The sequence below is a fragment of the Anomaloglossus baeobatrachus genome, chromosome 1 (genome assembly GCF_048569485.1).
Source record: "Anomaloglossus baeobatrachus isolate aAnoBae1 chromosome 1, aAnoBae1.hap1, whole genome shotgun sequence".
NCBI lineage: Eukaryota > Metazoa > Chordata > Amphibia > Anura > Aromobatidae > Anomaloglossus > Anomaloglossus baeobatrachus.
The window spans coordinates 956266670-956287345 of NC_134353.1; the positions used below are offsets into that span (position 1 = coordinate 956266670).

Consider the following 20676-nt stretch of genomic DNA (forward strand, 5'->3'; position numbering starts at 1 on the left):
TGCGGTATTTCACTCCATTCACTGTACTATAATCGCTTAATACCGGGGGTATACCGCAGATAGCAAATTATGTGCGGTATAGCCTCGGTATAGCCGTGATTTACCTGCGGTAATGCTCATCTCTGCCCTGCGGTTTGCAGGGGAGTGATGTCATTATCACAGGAAGAGGAAGCGGGGCTGGAGCGGGACACACACACATCACACTCAGTGGACGCCGCACAGAAGCACTTCGTGTGACCTCCAGGTGCCCGTGCAGTCTGTGTCCCGCTCCAGACCCGCGGCTGCCAGCACAGCAATGTCTGCCCGCAGTATCAGCAGCCTCTCGCACTGCAGTGCGTGCAGCCGCGGGGATGCCGAGCACTGCTGTCAGGAGGTGAGATCATTACCTGCTGTGACGATCTCCTGCCTCCTGACGTCAGCGTTGTCACTGCAGTCTATGCCCTTCTCGCGGGCGGCCCGAGACTGTCACTAGCGGTGACGTCACGGGCTCTCGCGATACTGTTGAGAACGCGGCGGGCATAGAAGTCAGTGACAGCGCTGCTGTGAGGAGGCAGGAGATAGTCACAGCAGGTAATGATCTCATGTAACCTCCTGATGGCAGCGCACGGCATCCCCTGCAGTGACCTGGGCTGACCTATTGATGTTAGCTCAGGTCACTGCATTACTCTCCCAGCCAATGGAGAACATTCTGTTCTTCATTGACTGGGACAGTGATTATGGTGTGGATCGCCGTGTGACCCCTTATTGGATTACGCCGGACCCGGATTTGATTGTTCTTGTCAATAAATTGGTGAAAGAGGGAATGTTTTGAGGAGTGTGTTTTTCAAATAAAACTTTTTTTGTTGTCTAGTTTTTATTTCTTACTGACTGGGTTGGTGATGTCGGGTATCTGATAGACGCCTGTCATCACCAACCCCAGGGCTTGATGCCAGGTGACATTACACATCTGGCATCAACCCCATATATTACCTCGTTTGCCACCGCACCAGAGCAACGGGATGAGTTTGGATGAAGCGCCAGGATTGGCACGTCTAATGGAAGCGCCACTTCTGGGACGGCTGCGGCCTGCTATTTTTAGGCTGGGAAGTGTCCAATAACAGTGGACCTCCCTAGTCTGAGAATACCAGACCACAGCTGTCCGCTTTACCTTGGCTGGTGATCCAATTTGTGGGGAGACCCCATGTTTTTTTGTTTTAAATTATTTAATGTAAAATAAAAGCGTGGGGTGCCCTCTGTTTTGGATTACCAGCCAAGGTGAAGCTGCCAGCTGTGGTTTGCAGGCTGCAGCCGTCTGCTTTACCCTAGCTGGCTACAAAAGATGGGAGGACCTCACGTCTTTTTTTTAACTATTTATTTATTTTTTGGCTAAATACAAGGCTAAGCACCCTTTAGTGCCACATGAAAGTCACTAAAGGGTGCCAGCTTAGAAAATGCAGGGGGGGTAATGGGACATTATATAGGTCTTTCTCATCTATTATCTATCTATTCATCTATCCATCTTTCCCTCTATCCATTATCTGTCTATCGATTATCTATTATCTATATTATTTATAGCATAAAAAACCACAGGGACCAACCTGCGGAAAAACCGCGGCAAAATTCGCATGCGTTTTTCCCGCAGTTTTGGTGCGGTAATCGTCAACTCCCAGAAGTTTCTCAAGAAATTTTCTTGAGAAAAATCACTTTTCTAGTGCGCACAGAGCTTTAATGGTCCTAAAATTGTCCGTTTTTAAAGGAGTTAATCATAAATCATGTTTCCCTCCCCCCCCATGTGTAGTGCGGGGTCTGTCACTCTCTCTCTCCCCCATGTGTAGTGCGGGGTCTGTCGCTCTCTCTCTCCCCCATGTGTAGTGCGGGGTCTGTCGCTCTCTCTCTCCCCCATGTGTAGTGCGGGGTCTGTCGCTCTCTCTCTCCCCCATGTGTAGTGCGGGGTCTGTCGCTCTCTCTCTCCCCCATGTGTAGTGCGGGGTCTGTCGCTCTCTCTCTCCCCCATGTGTAGTGCGGGGTCTGTCGCTCTCTCTCCCCCCCATGTGTAGTGCGGGTCTGTCGCTCTCTCTCCCCCATGTGTAGTGCGGGGTCTGTCGCTCTCTCTCTCCCCCATGTGTAGTGCGGGGTCTGTCGCTCTCTCTCCCCCCCATGTGTAGTGCGGGATCTGTCGCTCTCTCTCCCCCCCATGTGTAGTGCGGGGTCTGTCGCTCTCTCTCCCCCATGTGTAGTTCGGGGTCTGTCGCTCTCTCTCCTCCATGTGTAGTGCGGGGTCTGTCGCTCTCTCTCCCCCATGTGTAGTGCGTGGTCTGTCGCTCTCTCTCCTCCATGTGTAGTGCGGGGTCTGTCGCTCTCTCTCCCTCATGTGTAGTGCGGGGTCTGTCACTCTCTCCCTCATGTGTAGTGCGGGGTCTGTCGCTCTCTCTCCCTCATGTGTAGTGCGGGGTCTGTCGCTCTCTCTCCCTCATGTGTAGTGCGGGGTCTGTCGCTCTCTCTCCCTCATGTGTAGTGCGGGGTCTGTCGCTCTCTCCCCCATGTGTAGTGCGGGGTCTGTCGCGCTCTCTCTCCTCCATGTGTAGTGCGGGGGTCTGTCGCTCTCTCTCTCCCTCATGTGTAGTGCGGGGTCTGTCGCTCTCTCTCCTCCATGTGTAGTGCGGGGGTCTGTCGCTCTCTCTCCCTCATGTGTAGTGCGGGGTCTGTCGCTCTCTCTCCCTCATGTGTAGTGCGGGGTCTGTCGCTCTCTCTCCCTCATGTGTAGTGCGGGGTCTGTCGCTCTCTCTCCCTCATGTGTAGTGCGGGGTCTGTCACTCTCTCTCCCTCATGTGTAGTGCGGGGTCTGTCGCTCTCTCCCCCATGTGTAATGCGGGGTCTGTCGCTCTCTCTCCCTCATGTGTAGTGCGGGGTCTGTCGCTCTCTCTCCCCCATGTGTAGTGCGGGGTCTGTCGCTCTCTCTCCCCCATGTGTAGTGCGGGGTCTGTCGCTCTCTCCCCCCCATGTGTAGTGCGGGGTCTGTCGCTCTCTCTCCCTCATGTGTAGTGCGGGGTCTGTCGCTCTCTCTCCCTCATGTGTAGTGCGGGGTCTGTCGCTCTCTCTCCCTCATGTGTAGTGCGGGGTCTGTCGCTCTCTCCCTCCCTCATGTGTAGTGCGGGGTCTGTCGCTCTCTCCCTCCCTCATATGTAGTGCGGGGTCTGTCGCTCTCTCTCCCCCATGTGTAGTGCGGGGTCTGTCGCTCTCTCTCCCTCATGTGTAGTGCGGGGTCTGTCGCTCTCTCTCCCTCATGTGTAGTGCGGGGTCTGTCGCTCTCTCTTCCTCATGTGTAGTGCGGGGTCTGTCGCTCTCTCTTCCTCATGTGTAGTGCGGGGTCTGTCGCTCTCTCCCTCATGTGTAGTGCGGGGTCTGTCGCTCTCTCTCCTCCATGTGTAGTGCAGGGTCTGTCTCTCTCTCTCCCCCATGTGTAGTGCGGGGTCTGTCGCTCTCTCTCCCTCATGTGTAGTGCGGGGTCTGTCGCTCTCTCCCCCCCATGTGTAGTGCGGGGTCTGTCGCTCTCTCTCCCCCATGTGTAGTGCGGGGTCTGTCGCTCTCTCCCTCATGTGTAGTGCGGGGTCTGTCGCTCTCTCTCCCTCATGTGTAGTGCGGGGTCTGTCGCTCTCTCCCCCCATGTGTAGTGCGGGGTCTGTCGCTCTCTCCCCCCCATGTGTAGTGCGGGGTCTGTCGCTCTCTCTCCCCCATGTGTAGTGCGGGGTCTGTCGCTCTCTCTCCTCCATGTGTAGTGCGGGGTCTGTCACTCTCTCCTCCATGTGTAGTGCGGGGTCTGTCGCTCTCTCTCCTCCATGTGTAGTGCGGGGTCTGTCGCTCTCTCTCCCCCATGTGTAGTGCGGGGTCTGTCGCTCTCTCTCCCCCATGTGTAGTGTGGGGTCTGTCGCTCTCTCTCCCCCATGTGTAGTGCGGGGTCTGTCGCTCTCTCTCTCCTCCATGTGTAGTGCGGGGTCTGTCACTCTCTCCTCCATGTGTAGTGCGGGGTCTGTCGCTCTCTCTCCTCCATGTGTAGTGCGGGGTCTGTCGCTCTCTCTCCCCCATGTGTAGTGCGGGGTCTGTCGCTCTCTCTCCCCCATGTGTAGTGCGGGGTCTGTCGCTCTCTCTCCCCCATGTGTAGTGCGGGGTCTGTCGCTCTCTCTCCCTCATGTGTAGTGCGGGGTCTGTCGCTCTCTCTCTTACCCATGTGTAGTCCGGGGTCTGTCGCTCTCTCTCCCCCATGTGTAGTGCGGGGTCTGTCGCTCTCTCTCCCCCATGTGTAGTGCGGGGTCTGTCGCTCTCTCTCCCCCATGTGTAGTGCGGGGTCTGTCGCTCTCTCTCCCCCATGTGTAGTCCGGGGTCTGTCGCTCTCTCCCCCCCATGTGTAGTGCGGGGTCTGTCGCTCTCTCTCCCCCATGTGTAGTGCGGGGTCTGTCGCTCTCTCTCCCCCATGTGTAGTGCGGGGTCTGTCGCTCTCTCTCCCTCATGTGTAGTGCGGGGTCTGTCGCTCTCTCTCCCCCATGTGTAGTGCGGGGTCTGTCGCTCTCTCTCCCTCATGTGTAGTGCGGGGTCTGTCGCTCTCTCTCCCCCATGTGTAGTGCGGGGTGTCGCTCTCTCTCCTCCATGTGTAGTGCGGGGTCTGTCGCTCTCTCCCCCTCATGTGTAGTGCGGGGTCTGTCGCTCTCTCTCCCCCATGTGTAGTGCGGGGTCTGTCGCTCTCTCTCTTACCCATGTGTAGTCCGGGGTCTGTCGCACTCTCTCCTCCATGTGTAGTGAGGGGTCTGTCGCTCTCTCCCCCATGTGTAGTGCGGGGTCTGTCGCTCTCTCCCCCATGTGTAGTGCGGGGTCTGTCGCTCTCTCTCCTCATGTGTAGTGCGGGGTCTGTCGCTCTCTCTCTCCCCCATGTGTAGTGCGGGGTCTGTCGCTCTCTCCCCCATGTGTAGTGCGGGGTCTTTTGCTCTCTCTCCCCCATGTGTAGTGCGGGGTCTGTCGCGCTCTCTCCCCCATGTGTAGTGCGGGGTCTGTCGCTCTCTCCCCCTTGTGTAGTGCGGGGTCTGTCGCTCTCTCCCTCATGTGTAGTGCGGGGTCAGTCGCTCTCTCTCCCCCATGTGTAGTGCGGGGTCTGTCGCTCTCTCTCCCCCATGTGTAGTGCGGGGTCTGTCGCTCTCTCCCTCATGTGTAGTGCGGGGTCTGTCGTTGCACCCCCCATAGTGGGTCTTTATAGTGGAGAGTATCGCAGTGAGGAGAAGATGCTGAATACCATGAAACTGGTGACAATGAGGAAATAACGTTTTGTTATGAAATCCCCGGGGTCCGATTCCTGCACAAAAGCTTCCGAATACGAGGAAAACAGACGCAGACTCAGAGAAGGTCACACACACTCCGGGACCCCTCAGTGATGACCCCCCACAGGTCACACACACTCCGGGACCCCTCAGTGATGACCCCCCACAGGTCACACACACTCCGGGACCCCTCAGTGATGGCCCCCCACAGGTCACACACACTCCGGGACCCCTCAGTGATGACCCCCCACAGGTCACACACACTCCGGGACCCCTCAGTGATGGCCCCCCACAGGTCACACACACTCCGGGACCCCTCAGTGATGGCCCCCCACAGGTCACACACACTCCGGGACCCCTCAGTGATGACCCCCCCACAGGTCACACACACTCCGGGACCCCTCAGTGATGGCCCCCCCCCCCACAGGTCACACACACTCCGGGACCCCTCAGTGATGGCCCCCCCCACAGGTCACACACACTCCGGGACCCCTCAGTGATGGCCCCCCCCACAGGTCACACACACTCCGGGACCCCTCAGTGATGGCCCCCCCCACAGGTCACACACACTCCGGGACCCCTCAGTGATGGCCCCCCCCACTGGTCACACACACTCCGGGACCCCTCAGTGATGGCCCCCCCCACAGGTCACACACACTCCGGGACCCCTCAGTGATGACCCCCCACAGGTCACACACACTCCGGGACCCCTCAGTGATGACCCCCCACAGGTCACACACATTCCGGGACCCCTCAGTGATGACCCCCCACAGGTCACACACATTCCGGGACCCCTCAGTGATGACCCCCCACAGGTCACACACACTCCGGGACCCCTCAGTGATGGCCGCGCTCCCCCCACAGGTCACACACACTCCGGGACCCCTCAATGATGTCCCCCCACAGGTCACACACACTCCGGGACCCCTCAGTGATGGCCCCCCACAGGTCACACACACTCCGGGACCCCTCAGTGATGACCCCCCACAGGTCACACACACTCCGGGACCCCTCAGTGATGGCCCCCCACAGGTCACACACACTCCGGGACCCCTCAGTGATGACCCCCCACAGGTCACACACACTCCGGGACCCCTCAGTGATGACCCCCCACAGGTCACACACACTCCGGGACCCCTCAGTGATGACCCCCCACAGGTCACACACACTCCGGGACCCCTCAGTGATGGCCCCCCACAGGTCACACACACTCCGGGACCCCTCAGTGATGACCCCCCACAGGTCACACACACTCCGGGACCCCTCAGTGATGACCCCCCACAGGTCACACACACTCCGGGACCCCTCAGTGATGGCCCCCCACAGGTCACACACACTCCGGGACCCCTCAGTGATGGCCCCCCACAGGTCACACACACTCCGGGACCCCTCAGTGATGACCCCCCACAGGTCACACACACTCCGGGACCCCTCAGTGATGGCCCCCCACAGGTCACACACACTCCGGGACCCCTCAGTGATGGCCCCCCCCACAGGTCACACACACTCCGGGACCCCTCAGTGATGACCCCCCACAGGTCACACACACTCCGGGACCCCTCAGTGATGACCCCCCACAGGGCACACACACTCCGGGACCCCTCAGTGATGACCCCCCACAGGTCACACACACTCCGGGACCCCTCAGTGATGGCCCCCCCCACAGGTCACACACACTCCGGGACCCCTCAGTGATGGCCCCCCCCACAGGTCACACACACTCCGGGACCCCTCAGTGATGACCCCCCACAGGTCACACACACTCCGGGACCCCTCAGTGATGACCCCCCACAGGTCACACACACTCCGGGACCCCTCAGTGATGGCCCCCCCCACAGGTCACACACACTCCGGGACCCCTCAGTGATGTCCCCCCACAGGTCACACACACTCCGGGACCCCTCAGTGATGACCCCCCACAGGTCACACACACTCCGGGACCCCTCAGTGATGGCCGCGCTCCCCCCACAGGTCACACACACTCCGGGACCCCTCAGTGATGACCCCCCACAGGTCACACACACTCCGGGACCCCTCAGTGATGATCCCCCACAGGTCACACACACTCCGGGACCCCTCAGTGATGGCCCCCCCCACAGGTCACACACACTCCGGGACCCCTCAGTGATGTCCCCCCACAGGTCACACACACTCCGGGACCCCTCAATGATGTCCCCCCACAGGTCACACACACTCCGGGACCCCTCAGTGATGTCCCCCCACAGGTCACACACACTCCGGGACCCCTCAGTGATGTCCCCCCACAGGTCACACACACTCCGGGACCCCTCAGTGATGACCCTCCACAGGTCACACACACTCCGGGACCCCTCAGTGATGGCCGCGCTCCCCCCACAGGTCACACACTCCGGGACCCCTCAGTGATGACCCCCCACAGGTCACACACACTCCGGGACCCCTCAGTGATGACCCCCCACAGGTCACACACACTCCGGGACCCCTCAGTGATGACCCCCCACAGGTCACACACACTCCGGGACCCCTCAGTGATGACCCCCCACAGGTCACACACACTCCGGGACCCCTCAGTGATGACCCCCCACAGGTCACACACACTCCGGGACCCCTCAGTGATGGCCCCCCACAGGTCACACACACTCCGGGACCCCTCAGTGATGGCCCCCCACAGGTCACACACACTCCGGGACCCCTCAGTGATGACCCCCCACAGGTCACACACACTCCGGGACCCCTCAGTGATGGCCGCGCTCCCCCCACAGGTGACACACACCCCGGGACCCCTCAGTGATGACCCCCCACAGGTCACACACACTCCGGGACCCCTCAGTGATGGCCCCCCACAGGTCACACACACTCCGGGACCCCTCAGTGATGGCCCCCCACAGGTCACACACACTCCGGGACCCCTCAGTGATGACCCCCCACAGGTCACACACACTCCGGGACCCCTCAGTGATGGCCCCCCACAGGTCACACACACTCCGGGACCCCTCAGTGATGACCCCCCACAGGTCACACACACTCCGGGACCCCTCAGTGATGACCCCCCCACAGGTCACACACACTCCGGGACCCCTCAGTGATGTCCCCCCACAGGTCACACACACTCCGGGACCCCTCAGTGATGGCCCCCCACAGGTCACACACACTCCGGGACCCCTCAGTGATGACCCCCCACAGGTCACACACACTCCGGGACCCCTCAGTGATGACCCCCCACAGGTCACACACACTCCGGGACCCCTCAGTGATGACCCCCCACAGGTCACACACACTCCGGGATCCCTCAGTGATGGCCGCGCTCCCCCCACAGGTCACACACACTCCGGGACCCCTCAGTGATGACCCCCCCACAGGTCACACACACTCCGGGACCCCTCAGTGATGGCCCCCCCCCCACAGGTCACACACACTCCGGGACCCCTCAGTGATGGCCCCCCCCACAGGTCACACACACTCCGGGACCCCTCAGTGATGGCCCCCCCCACAGGTCACACACACTCCGGGACCCCTCAGTGATGGCCCCCCCCACAGGTCACACACACTCCGGGACCCCTCAGTGATGGCCCCCCCCACTGGTCACACACACTCCGGGACCCCTCAGTGATGGCCCCCCCCACAGGTCACACACACTCCGGGACCCCTCAGTGATGACCCCCCACAGGTCACACACACTCCGGGACCCCTCAGTGATGGCCCCCCCCACAGGTCACACACACTCCGGGACCCCTCAGTGATGACCCCCCACAGGTCACACACATTCCGGGACCCCTCAGTGATGACCCCCCACAGGTCACACACATTCCGGGACCCCTCAGTGATGACCCCCCACAGGTCACACACACTCCGGGACCCCTCAGTGATGGCCGCGCTCCCCCCACAGGTCACACACACTCCGGGACCCCTCAATGATGTCCCCCCACAGGTCACACACACTCCGGGACCCCTCAGTGATGACCCCCCACAGGTCACACACACTCCGGGACCCCTCAGTGATGACCCCCCACAGGTCACACACACTCCGGGACCCCTCAGTGATGGCCCCCCACAGGTCACACACACTCCGGGACCCCTCAGTGATGACCCCCCACAGGTCACACACACTCCGGGACCCCTCAGTGATGACCCCCCACAGGTCACACACACTCCGGGACCCCTCAGTGATGGCCCCCCACAGGTCACACACACTCCGGGACCCCTCAGTGATGGCCCCCCACAGGTCACACACACTCCGGGACCCCTCAGTGATGACCCCCCACAGGTCACACACACTCCGGGACCCCTCAGTGATGGCCCCCCACAGGTCACACACACTCCGGGACCCCTCAGTGATGGCCCCCCCCACAGGTCACACACACTCCGGGACCCCTCAGTGATGACCCCCCACAGGTCACACACACTCCGGGACCCCTCAGTGATGACCCCCCACAGGGCACACACACTCCGGGACCCCTCAGTGATGACCCCCCACAGGTCACACACACTCCGGGACCCCTCAGTGATGGCCCCCCCCACAGGTCACACACACTCCGGGACCCCTCAGTGATGGCCCCCCCCACAGGTCACACACACTCCGGGACCCCTCAGTGATGACCCCCCACAGGTCACACACACTCCGGGACCCCTCAGTGATGACCCCCCACAGGTCACACACACTCCGGGACCCCTCAGTGATGGCCCCCCCCACAGGTCACACACACTCCGGGACCCCTCAGTGATGTCCCCCCACAGGTCACACACACTCCGGGACCCCTCAGTGATGACCCCCCACAGGTCACACACACTCCGGGACCCCTCAGTGATGGCCGCGCTCCCCCCACAGGTCACACACACTCCGGGACCCCTCAGTGATGACCCCCCACAGGTCACACACACTCCGGGACCCCTCAGTGATGACCCCCCACAGGTCACACACACTCCGGGACCCCTCAGTGATGGCCCCCCCCACAGGTCACACACACTCCGGGACCCCTCAGTGATGTCCCCCCACAGGTCACACACACTCCGGGACCCCTCAATGATGTCCCCCCACAGGTCACACACACTCCGGGACCCCTCAGTGATGTCCCCCCACAGGTCACACACACTCCGGGACCCCTCAGTGATGTCCCCCCACAGGTCACACACACTCCGGGACCCCTCAGTGATGACCCTCCACAGGTCACACACACTCCGGGACCCCTCAGTGATGGCCGCGCTCCCCCCACAGGTCACACACTCCGGGACCCCTCAGTGATGACCCCCCACAGGTCACACACACTCCGGGACCCCTCAGTGATGACCCCCCACAGGTCACACACACTCCGGGACCCCTCAGTGATGACCCCCCACAGGTCACACACACTCCGGGACCCCTCAGTGATGACCCCCCACAGGTCACACACACTCCGGGACCCCTCAGTGATGACCCCCCACAGGTCACACACACTCCGGGACCCCTCAGTGATGGCCCCCCACAGGTCACACACACTCCGGGACCCCTCAGTGATGGCCCCCCACAGGTCACACACACTCCGGGACCCCTCAGTGATGACCCCCCACAGGTCACACACACTCCGGGACCCCTCAGTGATGGCCGCGCTCCCCCCACAGGTGACACACACCCCGGGACCCCTCAGTGATGACCCCCCACAGGTCACACACACTCCGGGACCCCTCAGTGATGGCCCCCCACAGGTCACACACACTCCGGGACCCCTCAGTGATGGCCCCCCACAGGTCACACACACTCCGGGACCCCTCAGTGATGACCCCCCACAGGTCACACACACTCCGGGACCCCTCAGTGATGGCCCCCCACAGGTCACACACACTCCGGGACCCCTCAGTGATGACCCCCCACAGGTCACACACACTCCGGGACCCCTCAGTGATGACCCCCCCACAGGTCACACACACTCCGGGACCCCTCAGTGATGGCCGCGCTCCCCCCACAGGTCACACACACTCCGGGACCCCTCAGTGATGACCCCCCACAGGTCACACACACTCCGGGACCCCTCAGTGATGACCCCCCACAGGTCACACACACTCCGGGACCCCTCAGTGATGACCCCCCACAGGTCACACACACTCCGGGATCCCTCAGTGATGGCCGCGCTCCCCCCACAGGTCACACACACTCCGGGACCCCTCAGTGATGACCCCCCACAGGTGACACACACTCCGGGACCCCTCAGTGATGACCCCCCACAGGTCACACACACTCCGGGACCCCTCAGTGATGGCCGCGCTCCCCCCACAGGTCACACACACTCCGGGACCCCTCAGTGATGGCCGCACTCCCCCCACAGGTCACACACACTCCGGGACCCCTCAGTGATGACCCCCCACAGGTCACACACACTCCGGGACCCCTCAGTGATGGCCCCCCACAGGTCACACACACTCCGGGACCCCTCAGTGATGACCCCCCACAGGTCACACACACTCCGGGACCCCTCAGTGATGGCCCCCCACAGGTCACACACACTCCAGGACCCCTCAGTGATGACCCCCCACAGGTCACACACACTCCAGGACCCCTCAGTGATGACCCCCCACAGGTGACACACACTCCGGGACCCCTCAGTGATGACCCCCCACAGGTCACACACACTCCGGGACCCCTCAGTGATGGCCCCCCACAGGTCACACACACTCCGGGACCCCTCAGTGATGGCCCCCCACAGGTCACACACACTCCGGGATAGTGATGTGTCGTTCGCGAACGAGCCGATTCTTTGAGCCGGCTCTTTGAAGTGAACGATATGAGCCGAATCATCAAAGTGAACGAGCCATAAAGAGCCGCTTTTTTTTTTTTTTTTCCTCTGCTTCAGGGGGAAGCAGGAGATAAGAAGAGTAAAGTAAACACAAACTCTGGGCAGGAGCTGACACTTAAAGCTATACACACATAGTGGTTCTTCCTTAGTTCAGTGGGCACAATTGAGTACCAGGGAATGATGTGCTAGGGTTAAGTTTTCTGACCTCGACTGGCACATATGGTAATGTGTAGGAGGAGAGGGGCTCAGCTTGTTTGCTGATAACAATGGACCCCTGACATGTTCATTTAACCCTGTAAGGTTTTCTTTCTGGCATAAAAAAGAGAAAATCATTGATAATAGCCATGTCTCCATTCCTTCAATGTTTAGTGGAAGCTGCTGTGTGTGTGTGTGTGTATGTGTGTGTGCATGTGTGTGTGTGTATGTGTGTATGCATGTGTGTGTGTATGTGTGTGTGTGTGTGTGTGTGTGTGTGTGTGTGTGTATATGTGTGAGTGTCTGTGTGTGTGTGTGTGTATATGTGTGAGTGTGTGTGTGTGTGTGTGTGTGTGTGTGTGTGTGTGTGTGTGTGTGTGTGTGTGTGTGTGCATGTGTGTGTGTGTGTATTTTTTCTTGTGACCACAATTGATATTTTTTTACTAGTTTGGTGACTACATACAACATATTCATTAGCCTCTATATGCATGTGTCTGTGGCGTTGCGGTGTCACAATTCTCGCAGTTAAGACTTTTTTTCTATTTCTGTTAACAAATCCTGGCATTTTTAGATGTAAATAGATCTGACATCTGCACACATCTATAAAACACTTTTTTTTGTATGGCTTCCTAATTATCAGTGGCGTAACTAGAGTCTGGTGAGCCCCAGTGTGAAATGTAGACCTGGGCACTCCCCCACCTGTCACACTCCGCGCGCACACATGTTGGTCAGATCATATGTATGGGCCCCGTGTATATATGTCCCTTATCCTGGTATATATGGTGTTCCCCTCCCATCACCATAGTCATCCAATTATTATAACGCATCCCCATATTCCTCCATATATCACAATGTACCCTCATAGTCATTTATATATTATAATGCATCCCATAGTCCCCCATAGTCATCCAATTATAATAATGCACCCCCATTATCCTCCATATAGTATAATACTGCCTCACAGCCCTCCATATAGTATAATGCAGCCTCACAGCCCTCCACATAGCATAATGCAGCCTCACAACTCGCCATAGACTATAATGCACCCCCCTCCTCCCCCATAATCCTCTGGCGAGCGTGTACTCATTAAAAAATAAATCTGTACTTACCTCCCCTGGTTTCCCCGCAGCCTAATGTGACTCACGATATCGCCACAGCGATGTCACTGCGGCGATATCGTGAGTGCATCGCCACGTGTGACCCGGCAAAATCGCCCCACAATTTATCGCTGGTCGCAGTCGCGAAGTTTTCGGTCCGGACCGAAAACCACGCAACTGCAATCTAGCGACATCGCTGCATGTGACACCTTCACACCAGTGACTTCAGGAGCTGCACTATAGCTCCTGGAGACACTGGTGTGATGCTATGGCATCACACAGCGACATTGCAGGAGAAGTCGCAGGTGAGATCGTCACATATGACATCTCACCCGTGACGTTGATGCGGTGGGCGGGGTCACACGGTCATCAGCGACGTTGCCCACCACATTGACATGTGTGACAGGGCCCTTACTTTAATTCAGAGATGGGAAACTTCAGGTCTTGAGTGCCACACACAGTGTAGATGATTCAATTATCAACTGTGCAATACTAAAGACCCCGTCAGACAGGGAGGGATCACTGGCGATGTTGCTGCAACTTAGTAGGCATGGTCAAGTTACAATGACATCGCCAGTGTGTCGCCTCGTGTGACAGGGCAATTTCCCGCTGCCATCGCTCATCTCCTGAATTCGGAGGTTGGCTAGCACTGCTGGGAAACCTGGCGATGAGGAGCAGGCGATCTGAACACATTGCCGCGTGTGACGCAGCAATAGTGTTCTGACACACGACGGGAGCCATACAAAGTATAGCCCCCTGCCTCGCCTGGACTACAGGCATGTTCAGAGGCGATCCTCCACCAGTGTGACAGTACCATAAGGAAATCCTGAACACATGACCTGCACCCTCCAGACCTGGAGGTCCTCACCTCTGCTTTAGCTGATCAATGTGTGATTGCTGTAGGGCCGCACCCGACACCTCGGATGATCAGCTCTTCTTAATGCTGGCCAGATTTGCCGTTATGAAGGTGCTCCATCTTGTATGTAGTGACAGCGGCTAGATACCGCACATCCGCCCTCCAGCCATCACACATTGATTACCTATTATAATAAGGCCAGGCCATCAATGTTAGTCAGGACAACCTCTATACATTTGTTTTATGTGCAATACTACCTCAATGACATTTATTGTCACTTAACTGTTAAAAAAGTTGGTATGTAACTAGTGTTGCATTGCCATATTGTGTTCCACTTGCTGGGACTTGTAGTGCTGTGCACCACCAGCAGAAGTTGGACCCATGCTATGTTAGCATTTAAACATTTCTGTTCCAGGTTGTGTTGTAATAAACTGATTTTGCTATTCAGTATCCTATGCTTCCATATGTTGGTGTGCGTACAGTATGTGTGTACAATGTGTGTATGTATGTGTGTCCTTTGTGTTCAGTATGTACAGTATTATTATTATTATTATTATTATTATTTATTATTATAGCGCCATTTATTCCATGGCGCTTTACAAGTGAAAGAGGGTATACGTACAACAATCATTAACAGTACAAGACAGACTGGTATAGGAGAAGAGAGGACCCTGCCCGCGAGGGCTCACAGTCTACAGGGAATGGGTGATGGTACAATAGGTGAGGACAGAGCTGGTTGCGCAGTGGTCTACTGGGCTGAGGGCTATTGTAGGTTGTAGGGCTTGTTGGAAGAGGTGGGTCTTGAGGTTCCTCTTGAAGCTTTCCACGGTAGGGGAGAGTCTGATGTGCTGAGGTAGAGCGTTCCAGAGTATGGGGGATGCACGGGAGAAATCTTGTACACGATTGTGGGAAGAGGAGATAAGAGAGGAGCAGAGAAGGAGATCTTGTGAGGATCTAAGGTTGCGTGCAGGTAGGTACTGGGAGACTAGGTCACAGATGTAGGGAGGAGACAGGTTGTGCATGGCTTTGTATGTCATGGTTAATGTTTGTATGTGTGTACAATGTGTGTATGTATGTGTGTCCTTTGTGTTCAGTATGTACAGTGTGTGTACAATGTGTGTATGTATGTGTGTCCTTTGTGTTCAGTATGTACAGTGTGTGTGTACAATGTGTGTATGTATGTGTGTCCTTTGTGTTCAGTATGTACAGTGTGTGTGTACAATGTGTGTATGTATGTGTGTCCTTTGTGTTCAGTATGTACAGTGTGTGTGTACAATGTGTGTATGTATGTGTGTCCAGTATGTACAGTATGTGTGTACAATGTGTGTATGTATGTGTGTCCTTTGTGTTCAGTATGTACAGTGTGTGTGTACAATGTGTGTATGTATGTGTGTCCTTTGTGTTCAGTATGTACAGTATGTGTGTACAATGTGTGTATGTATGTGTGTCCTTTGTGTTCAGTATGTACAGTGTGTGTGTACAATGTGTGTATGTATGTGTGTCCTTTGTGTTCAGTATGTACAGTGTGTGTGTACAATGTGTGTATGTATGTGTGTCCTTTGTGTTCAGTATGTACAGTGTGTGTGTGTATGTGTGTCCTTTGTGTTCAGTATGTACAGTGTGTGTAGTGTGTATGTGTGTCCTTTGTGTTCAGTATGTACAGTGTGTGTGTACAATGTGTGTATGTATGTGTGTCCTTTGTGTTCAGTATGTACAGTGTGTGTGTACAATGTGTGTATGTATGTGTGTCCTTTGTGTTCAGTATGTACAGTGTGTTGTGTACAATGTGTGTATGTATGTGTGTCCTTTGTGTTCAGTATGTACAGTGTGTGTGTACAATGTGTGTATGTATGTGTGTCCTTTGTGTTCAGTATGTACAGTGTGTGTGTACAATGTGTGTATGTATGTGTGTCCTTTGTGTTCAGTATGTACAGTGTGTGTGTGTATGTGTGTCCTTTGTGTTCAGTATGTGTGTGTGTATGTGTGTCCTTTGTGTTCAGTATGTACAGTGTGTGTGTACAATGTGTGTATGTATGTGTGTCCTTTGTGTTCAGTATGTACAGTGTGTGTGTACAATGTGTGTATGTATGTGTGTCCTTTGTGTTCAGTATGTACAGTGTGTGTGTGTTGCACATATAGTGACAGGCAGCACAGTAATTGCAACTCGCCTTTATTTTCAGGAATTATAATCTTTTGTAGGAGCGACACATATCAGAGCACTGACTAATGTAGAAAGGACATGTACAATAAACACCACATAAAGGAGGAGCGAGGGCCCTGTCCAGAAGAGCTGACAATCTGAGGAAACGGAAACAATAATGCTAAAAACTGTTTTTACTGCTTCACTAGATACATACAAGGGTGTAGAATGAGGTTCCAATGTACAGGGGAGGTTCTGTATCATCACAAGGTGGAGCAGAGGGTTTTTTTTAAAAAAAGAGCCGTTTTTTTGAGCCGAAAGAGCCGATTCTTTTTGGTGAGCCGAGCCGAATGAGCCGGCTCATCAAAAAGAGCCGGACTGCCCATCACTACTCCGGGACCCCTCAGTGATGGCCCCCCACAGGTCACACACACTCCGGGACCCCTCAGTGATGACCCCCCACAGGTCACACACACTCCGGGACCCCTCAGTGATGTCCCCCCCCCACAGGTCACACACACTCCGGGACCCCTCAGTGATGGCCCCCACAGGTCACACACACTCCGGGACCCCTCAGTGATGTCCCCCCACAGGTCACACACACTCCGGGACCCCTCAGTGATGGCCGCGCTCCCCCCACAGGTCACACACACTCCGGGACCCCTCAGTGATGGCCGCGCTCCCCCCACAGGTCACAGAGGAGTCCCCGTCTCTACAGCCCGCGCTGCCCCTGCACAGAGGAGCCGGGGACACTCACAGCTGCAGCAATGAGGCCGCTTCTTCTGCTGGGATGTAGCGGAGGGGATGTGCGGGGTTTCCCGGGGCAGGCAGCGGGGGCCGCTTCTTGTGCTGAGGGCTCTCTGGCTCCGGAGAAATCCCAGTGGTGGGAGGAGCTCGGCTTGTTTCCTCCGCCCACTATCATCCTGCAGCCCCGCCACTATAGTCCTGCGGCCCCGCCCACTATAATCCTGCGGCCCCGCCCCCGCTTCTATTATACACAACTCCAGGCCCCGGAGATTGAGGAGAGAATGTTACTTCCTGGTATCTGGAGGCCCCGCCCCTTCTGGGCACATGGGCGTGACGTCACCAGAGGTCCTTGTAGCTACTGGGATTGAGCCGTTATCCTGGTTCCTTCGCACTGTGTGTGTTTCCTGCTGTCTGTGCTCCCGCGCATGGGCATCAGAGCAGTGTGAGAGGAGGAAGCGGAGAGCGGAGGAGCCGGAGCCCCTCAGCACAGGACGCGGCCCCCGCTGCCTGCCCCGGGAAACCCCGCACATCCCCTCCGCTACATCCCAGCAGAAGAAGCGGCCTCATTGCTGCAGCTGTGAGTGTCCCCGGCTCCTCTGTGCAGGGGCAGCGCGGGCTGTAGAGACGGGGACTCCTCTGTGACCTGTGGGGGGAGCGCGGCCATCACTGAGGGGTCCCGGAGTGTGTGTGACCTGTGGGGGGTCATCACTGAGGGGTCCCGGAGTGTGTGTGACCTGTGGGGGGCCATCACTGAGGGGTCCCGGAGTGTGTGTGACCTGTGGGGGCCATCACTGAGGGGTCCCGGAGTGTGTTGTGACCTGTGGGGGGAGCGCGGCCATCACTGAGGGGTCCCGGAGTGTGTGTGACCTGTGGGGGGAGCGCGGCCATCACTGAGGGGTCCCGGAGTGTGTGTGACCTGTGGGGGGTCATCACTGAGGGGTCCCGGAGTGTGTGTGACCTGTGGGGGGAGCGCGGCCATCACTGAGGGGTCCCGGAGTGTGTGTGACCTGTGAGGGGACATCACTGAGGGGTCCCGGAGTGTGTGTGACCTGTGAGGGGACATCACTGAGGGGTCCCGGAGTGTGTGTGACCTGTGGGGGGTCATCACTGAGGGGTCACGGAGGCAGAACACGGCGCCGGTACCGAAGCACCGACAGCAGTACCGGCCCCGTGTCCTGCCTCCTGCTGTCTGGGCTCGGTACCGGCCCCGTGTTCTGCCTCCTGCTGTCTGGGCTCCGGTACCGGCCCCGTGTTCTGCCTCCTGCTGTCTGTGCTCCGGTACCGGCCCCGTGTTCTGCCTCCTGCTGTCTGGGCTCCGGTACCGGCCCCGTGTTCTGCCTCCTGCTGTCTGTGCTCCGGTACCGGCCCCCGTGTTCTGCCTCCTGCTGTCTGGGCTCCGGTACCGGCCCCGTGTTCTGCCTCCTGCTGTCTGTGCTCCGGTACCGGCCCCGTGTCCTGCCTCCTGCTGTCTGGGCTCCGGTACCGGCCCCGTGTTCTGCCTCCCGCTGTCTGTGCTCTGGTACCGGCCCGTGTTCTGCCTCCCGCTGTCTGGGCTCCGGTACCGGCCCCGTGTTCTGCCTCCCGCTGTCTGGGCTCCGGTACCGGCCCCGTGTTCTGCCTCCTGCTGTCTGTGCTCCGGTACCGGCCCCGTGTTCTGCCTCCCGCTGTCTGTGCTCTGGTACCGGCCCCGTGTTCTGCCTCCCGCTGTCTGGGCTCCGGTACCGGCCCCGTGTTCTGCCTCCTGCTGTCTGGGCTCCGGTACCGGCCCCGTGTCCTGCCTCCTGCTGTCTGGGCTCCGGTACCGGCCCCGTGTTCTGCCTCCTGCTGTCTGTGCTCCGGTACCGGCCCCGTGTTCTGCCTCCTGTTGTCTGGGCTCCGGTACCGGCCCCGTGTCCTGCCTCCTGCTGTCTGGGCTCCGGTACCGGCCCCGTGTTCTGCCTCCTGCTGTCTGTGCTCCGGTACCGGCCCCGTGTTCTGCCTCCTGCTGTCTGGGCTCCGGTACCGGCCCCGTGTCCTGCCTCCTGCTGTCTGGGCTCCGGTACCGGCCCCGTGTTCCTGACTCCTGCTGTCTGTGCTCCGGTACCGGCCCCGTGTTCTGCCTCCCGCTGTCTGTGCTCCGGTACCGGCCCCGTGTTCTGCCTCCTGCTGTCTGGGCTCCCGGTACCGTGCCCCGTGTTCTTTCCTCCTGCTGTCTGTGCTCCGGTCCCGGCCCCGTGTTCTTCCTCCTGCTGTCTGTGCTCCGGTACCGGCCCCGTGTTCTGCCTCCTGCTGTCTGTGCTCCGGTACCGGCCCCGTGTTCTGCCCTTCTGCTGTCTGTGCTCCGGTACCGGCCCCGTGTTCTGCCTCCTGCTGTCTGGGCTCTGGTACCGGCCCCGTGTTCTGCCTCCTGCTGTCTGTGCTCCGGTCCCGGCCCCGTGTTCTGCCTCCTGCTGTCTGTGCTCTGGTACCGGCCCCGTGTTCTGCTCCTGCTGTCTGTGCTCCGGTACCGGCCCCGTGTTCTGCCTCCTGCTGTCTGTGCTCCGGTACCGGCCCCGTGTTCTGCCTCCTGCTGTCTGTGCTCCGGTACCGGCCCCCGTGTTCTGCCTCCTGCTGTCTGTGCTCCGGTACCGGCCCCGTGTTCTGCCTCCTGCTGTCTGTGCTCCGGTACCGGCCCCCGTGTTCTGCCTCCTGGTGTCTGGGCTAGGTACCGGCCCCGTGTTCTGCCTCCTGCTGTCTGTGCTCCGGTACCGGACCAGTGTTCTGCCTCCTGTTGTCTGTGCTCCGCTACCGGCCCCGTGTTCTGCCTCCTGCTGTCTGTGCTCCGGTACCGGCCCCGTGTTCTGCCTCCTGCTGTCTGTGCTCCCGGTACCGGACCAGTGTTCTGCCTCCTGCTGTCTGTGCTCCGCTACCGGCCCCGTGTTCTGCCTCCTGCTGTCTGTGCTCCGGTACCGGCCCCGTGTCCTGCCTCCTGCTGTCTGTGCTCCGGTACCGCCCCGTGTTCTTCCTCCTGCTGTCTGTGCTCCGGTCCCGGCCCCGTGTTCCTGCCTCCTGCTGTCTGTGCTCCGGTACCGGCCCCGTGTTCTGCCTCCTGCTGTCTGGGCTCCGGTACCGGCCCCGTGTTCTGCCTCCTGCTGTCTGGGCTCCGGTACCGGCCCCGTGTCCTGCCTCCTGCTGTCTGTGCTCCGGTACTGGCCCCGTGTTCTTCCTCCTGCTGTCTGTGCTCCGGTCCCGACCCCGTGTTCTGCCTCCTGCTGTCTGTGCTCCGGTACTGGCCCCGTGTTCTGCCTCCTGCTGTCTGTGCTCTGGTACCGACCCCGTGTTCTGCCTCCTGCTGTCTTGCTCCGGTACCGGCCCCGTGTTCTGCCTCCTGCTGTCTGTGCTCCGGTACCGGCCCCGTGTTCTGCCTCCCGCTGTCTGTGCTCCGCTACCGGCCTCGTGTTCTGCCTCCCGCTGTCTGTGCTCCGGTACCGGACCCGTGTTCTGCCTCCTGCTGTCTGTGCTCCGGTACCGGACCCGTGTTCTGCCTCCTGCTGTCTGTGCTCCGGTCCCGGCCCCGTGTTCTGCCTCCTCTGATCCACAATCCCAGACTCCCCGTCTGTCAGACTTCACCTCAGGCCTAAGGCCCGCAATACACATT

The 20676-nt window shown here is 58.7% G+C and overlaps 1 protein-coding gene across 1 annotated transcript in view; it reads right to left on the minus strand.

Annotated features, from left to right (window-relative positions):
* LOC142257479 (uncharacterized) overlaps positions 1-17187 on the minus strand; it is a 345860-nt gene extending 328673 nt beyond the window's left edge. Inside the window, exon 1 of the mRNA XM_075329612.1 lies at positions 17071-17187. The gene's annotated coding sequence lies outside the window, so the exon portion shown is untranslated. The remainder of the gene's footprint in view (positions 1-17070) is intronic.
* Positions 17188-20676: the final 3489 nt, after the last annotated feature.